We start from the raw sequence: 6316 nt of genomic DNA, 5'->3' as shown, positions 1-6316 counted from the left end.
ACAATCACCAAAATCACTTCATGTGAATTAAGGCTTCAAATACCCAGTCAAAGGAATATGAAGGTACAGGTAACTTCAATTAGCTGTTCGGAGATCACATAATTTATTGCCTGCCCATCATTTAAAGCCTTAAGTCAGGACTATAATGGGGTACTCAGCACTCACCTGGATGGGTGCAGCCACAACACTTAAGAAGCTCAACACCATACATTGCCACTGGACTCAATATCCACTCCCCACCCCGCCCATCACTGGTGCACTATGGTTCTGTTGTGTAAACTCTACAGGATGCAGCGCAGAAACACATTAAGGTTGCTTCAGCAGCATCTCCCTTCACTGCAAACATTACCACTGAGATCGAGAGCAACAATGTCAAAGAAGCATCATTACCCTCAAGCCACTCACCATCCTAACTTGGACATATTGGTGAAGACAAATGTAGGTCCCTTGCAGTCAGAAACAGGGGAATTTATTTTGGGGAACAAAGAAATGGCTGACCAACTAAATGCATATTTTGGTTCTGCCTTCACAAAGGAGGACACAAATATCACACCAGAAATGTTGGGGAACACAGGGCTTAGTGAGAGAGAGGAACTGAAGGAAATCAGTATTAGTAGAGAAATGGTGTTGGGGAAATTGATGAGATTGAAGGCTGGTAAATCCCCAGGGCCTGATAATCTACATCCCAGAGTACTTAAGGAAGTGGCCCTAGAAATAGTGGATGCATTGGTGGTCATCTTCCAAGATTCTATAGACTCTGGAACAGGTCCTACAGATTGGAGGGTAGCTAATGTAACCCCACTATTTAAAAAGGGAGGTAGAGAGAAAACAGGGAATTATAGACCAGTCAGCCTGAGGTCGGTAGTGGGGAAAATTGTAGAGTCCATCATCAAAGATTTTATAACAGAGCACTTAGAGAACAAAGAACAACAAAGAACAGTACAGCACAGGAACAGGCCATTCGGCCCTCCAAGCCTGCGCCGATCTTGATGCCTGCCTAAACTAAAACCTTCTGCACTTCCGGGGTCCGTATCCCTCCATTCCCATCCTATTCATTTATTTGTCAAGATGCCTCTTAAACGTCGCTATTGTATCTGCTTCCACCACCTCCCCCGGCAACAAGTTCCAGGCACTCACCACCCTCTGTGCAAAGAACTTGCCTCGCACATCCCCTCTAAACTTTGCCCCTCTCACCTTAAACCTATGTCCCCTAGTAACTGACTCTTCCACCCTGGGAAAAAGCTTCTGATTATCCACTCTGTCCATGCCGCTCATAACTTTGTAAACCTCTATCATGTCGCCCCTCCACCTCCGTCGTTCCAGTGAAAACAATCCGAGTTTATCCAACCTCTCCTCATAGCTAATGCCCTCCAGACCAGGCAACATCCTGGTAAACCTCTTCTGTACCCTCTCCAAAGCCTCCACGTCCTTCTGGTAGTGTGGTGACCAGAATTGCACGCAATATTCTAAGTGTGGCCTAACTAAAGTTCTGTACAGCTGCAGCATGACTTGCCTATTTTTATACTCTATGCCCCGACCGATGAAGGCAAGCATGCCGCATGCCTTCTTGACTACCTTATCCACCTGCGTTGCCACTTTCAGTGACCTGTGGACCTGTACGCCCAGATCTCTCTGCCTGTCAATACTCCTAAGGGTTCTGCCATTTACTGTATACTTCCCACCTGCATTAGACCTTCCAAAATGCATTAACTCACAGTGGTAGAATTGGGTAGAGTCAGCATGGATTTACGAAAGGGAAATCATGCTTAAAAAATCTACTAGAGCTCTTCGAGGATGTAACTAGTAGAGTTGATGAGAGGGAGCCAGTGGATGTGGTTTATTTGGACTTTCAGAAGGCTTTTGACAAAATCCCACATAAGAGATTAGCATGCAAAATTAAAGTGCATGGGATTGAGGGTAGTGTATTGCGATGGATAGAAAATTGGTTGGCAGACAGGAAACAAAGAGTATGAATAAATGGGTCTTTTTTCAAATGGCAGGCAGTGACTAGTGGGGTACCACAGGGATCTGTGCTAGGACTGCAGCTATTCACAATATACATTAATGATTTAGATGAGGGAACTAAATGTAATATCTCCAGATTTGCAGATGACACAAAACTGGGTGGGAGGGTGAGTTATGAAAAGGATGCAGAGAGGCTTCAGGGTGATTTGGACAAGTTGAGTGAGTGGACAAATGCATAGCAGATGCAGTATAATGTGGATAAATGTGAGGTTATCCACTTTGGTAGCAAAAACAGGAAGGCAGATTATCTGAACGGCTATAAACTGAGAGAGGGGAATATTCAACGAGACCTGGGTGTTCTCGTACACAAGTCGCTGAAGGTAAGCATGCAGGCCCATCAGGCGGTAAAAAAGGCAGATGGTATGTTGGCCTTCATAGCAAGAGGATTCGAGTACAGGAGCAGGGATGTCTTGCTGCAATTATACAGGGCCTTGGTGAGGCCACACCTGGAATATTGTGTGCAGTTTTGGTCTCCTTATCTGAGGAAGGATGTTCCTGCTATAGAGGGAGTGCAGCGAAGGTTTACCAGACTGATTCATAAAACATAGAACATAGAACAGTACAGCACAGTACAGGCCCTTCGGCCCACGATGTTGTGCCGAACCTTTAACCTACTCTAAGATCAAACTAACTACCTACCCTTCATTCTACTATCGTCCATGTACCTATCCAAGAGTCGCTTAAATGTTCCTAATGTATCTGCTTCTACTATATATTCCTGGGATGGCAAGACTGATGTATGAGGAGAGATTGAGTCGGTTAGGATTATATTCGCTGGAGTTCAGAAGAGTGAGGGGGGATCTCATAGAAACCTATAAAATTCTAACAGGACTTGACAGGGTAGATGTAGGAAGGATATTCCCATTGGTGGGGGAGCCCAGAACCAGGGGTCATAGTCTAAGGATACGGGGTAAACCTTTCAGGACTGAGATAAGGAGAAATTACTTCACCCAGAGAGTGGTGAGCCTGTGGAATTTGCTACCACAGAAAGCAGTTGAGGCAAAAACATTGTATGTTTTCAAGAAGGAGTTAGATATAGCTCTTGGGGCGAAAGGGATCAAAGGATATGTGGGGAAAGCGGGAACAGGTTACTGAGTTGGATGATCAGCCATGATCATAATGAATGGCAGAGCAGGATCGAAAAGCCGAATGGCCTACTCCTGCTCCTATTTTCTATGTTTCTATATGTCTCTATATCAAGGACTAGGATAATTCAATAAGGAGGACCACCACTTTCTTCTCATGCCAACTGGGAATGGGCAATAAATGCAGCCTTGTTAACATTGCCCACACCCAAAAAATGAATAAAATAAAAATAATTTGAGAAGTAAATAAACATTTCTGTAACTGTGTTATTTTGCAAATTTCCTACATCAAGACAGATTGTGATACCTTTGGAAGAGTACCACAGATGAGCTGTTGTATCATGTGAATGGTTTGTTTAACACGCAAGAAGTATTACCAAGCGAGTGACTCACATTAATAAATCTTGTATGATCCATATCAATTAATTTAGTGATCAAACTGTGCTGGTTCATTGTTAGAGGCTTTTCTATAAATTTGTCTTCTTTTATTCATTCACAGAATGTGGGTGTTGTTGGCAAGGCCAGCATTTATTACCCATCTTAATTCAGCTTGAGAAGATGATGGTGAGTACCTTCTTCAACCGCTGCAATCCATGTGATGTATGGGAGGGAGTTCCAGGATTTTGACCCAGTGACAGTGAAGAAAAACCAATATATTTCCAAGTCAAGATGGTGTGTGACTTGAAGAGGAAATTGTGGGTGGTGGTGTTCCCGTGTGCCTACTGCTCTTGTCCTTCTAGGTGATAGAGGTCGCAGGTTTGGAAGTTACTGCTGAAGAAACTTGGCAAGTTGCTGTAGTGCATCTTGTAGATGAGTACACACTTCAGCCACAGTGTGCTGGTGGTGGACAGAGTGAGCTTTAAAGATGGTGGATGGGATGCCGATAAAGCGGGCTGATTTGTCCTGGATGGTGTTAAGCTTCTTGAGTGTTGTTGGAGCTGCACTCATCCAGGCAAGTGAAACGTATTCCATCACACTCCTGACGTGTGTTTTGTAAATGGTGGAAAGGGATTGGGGAGTCAGGAGGTGAGTCACTCGCTGCAGAGTTCCCAGCCTCTGACCTGCTCTTGTAGTATTTATATGAGTGGTCCAGTTAAGTTTCTGGTCAATAGTGACCCCTAGGATATTGATGTTGGGGAATTCAGCAATGGTAATGCCATTGAATGTCAAAGGGAGATGGTTAGACATTCTCATGTTGGAGATAGTCTTTGCCTGGCACTTGTGTGGAGTGAATATTACTTGCCACTTTTCAGCCCAAGCCTGAATATTGTCCAGGTCTTGATGCATACAGACACAGACTGCTTCATTATCTGAGGAGTTGCGAGTGGAACTGAACACTGTACAATCACCAGTGAATATCCCCACTTCTGACCTTATGATGGAGGGAAGACCAGTGATGAAGGAGCTGAAGTGGTTGGGCCTAGGACCCTGAGGAACTCCTGCAGAGATATCCTGGAACCAATGTTCCCACTAAGCTGTGGAGTGTGTGACCGAGCAGCCGAGAAGGTACCATGAGGCCTTGTTCCATGATAAATACCGTGCCAGCCATGTAAAAATATTAAAGGGACTGCACACTTCGAGAAAACAGGCCATGCACAACAGCTAATTTTTAAAGGGAAGATTGCCTGGGGTTCATATGATTGACCTCCAGTGACCACAACCATCTTTCTTTCTGCTTGGTATGACTCCAGTGGACAATTTCCCCCTGATTACCATTAACTTCAATTTTGCCAGGGCTCCTTGATGCCACACTCAGTCAAATGCTGTCTTGATGTCAAGGATAGTCACTCTCACCACAGCTCTGGAATTCAGCTCTTTTATCCACGTTTGTTTTATAATGCTGCTGTACAGAGCCTTGGGATATTTTATTATGTTAAAGGCACTGTGTAAATATAAGTTGTTGTTGTTGTTTATGCCAAGGCTGCAATGAGGTCTGGAGCCAGTCATCCTGGGGAACCCAAACTGAGCATCGGTCATCAGGTTATTGGTAAGTGCCACTTGATAGCACTGTCCATGGCACCTTCCATCACTTTGCTGATGATTCAGAATTGACTGACAGGGTAGTAATTGGTCAGATTGGATTTGTCCTGTTTTTTGTGGACAGGATATCCCTGGGCAATTTTCCACTGTGTTGGGTAGATAACTGTGCTGTAATTGTACTGGAACAGCTTTGTTGGAGATGCAGCTAGTTCTGGAGCACAAGTCTTTAGCACTACAACCAGGATGCTGTCGGGGCCCATTGCCTTTGCTGAATCCAGTGCTCTAACCATTTCTTGCTATCACATGGAGTGAATCAAATTGATTTTTTAGAAGAGATAGGCAAAATGGAAAAGGAGGGGTAGCCCTGATAATAAAGGATGGGATAAAGATAGTAGTGAGAAAGGATCTTAGCTCAGAAAGTCAAGGTGCAAAATTAGTTTGGGTGGAGCTAAGAACCAACAATGGGTGGAAAGAGTAGTCTATAGGCAGAGTATAAATGAGGATGTTAAAGGTCCCTGTAAAAAGGGTAATACAGGAATCACGCGGAGCTTTAATTTTAAGCAATAGTGTGGAGGATGAGTTCATGGAATGCATTCAAGATAACTTTCTAGGTTGGTGTGTTGAGGAACCAACTAACAAATAGGCTATTTTAGATTTAGTCTGGAACAGGGTTAATTTGTACTACCTTGTAGTAAAAGTGAGTCTAGGGAAGTGATCACAATAGAATAGAATTTTATATTGAGTTTGAGCTTGGTTTAGTTAAGTCCAAAACTAAGGTCTTAAATCTGAACAAAGCAAATTACATAGGTATGAGGGGGTGAGTAATTGGGAAATTAGATTAAAAAAATGATGCATATATGCATAGAATTCCCTTAAGGAATAAAAACTCCATGAAAAAAGTGGCCCAACCGTGGATAAAAAGAGAAGTTAAAGATATTAAAGGACGAGGTTTTATATTGTTGCCAAAACAGCCGTAAGCCTGAGGATTGGGAGAATTTTAGAATTCAGCAGAAGAGGACTAAGAAATTGATAAAAGAAAAATAGAATGAGAGTAAACTAGCAAGAGACAGAAAAACAAATTGTAGAAGTTTCTATAGGTATATAAAAAGGAAGAGATTAGTGAAAGTAAATGTGGGCCTCTTAGAGGCAGAGACAGGGAAATTATAATGGGAAATAAGGTAACAGCAGACATTAAATGAACATTTTGTATTGGTCTTTATGGTAGA

This window comes from Heterodontus francisci, chromosome 11 (genome assembly GCF_036365525.1).
Source record: "Heterodontus francisci isolate sHetFra1 chromosome 11, sHetFra1.hap1, whole genome shotgun sequence".
NCBI lineage: Eukaryota > Metazoa > Chordata > Chondrichthyes > Heterodontiformes > Heterodontidae > Heterodontus > Heterodontus francisci.
The sequence above is the reverse complement of the archived record's forward strand: the minus strand, read 5'-3'. Positions refer to the sequence as shown.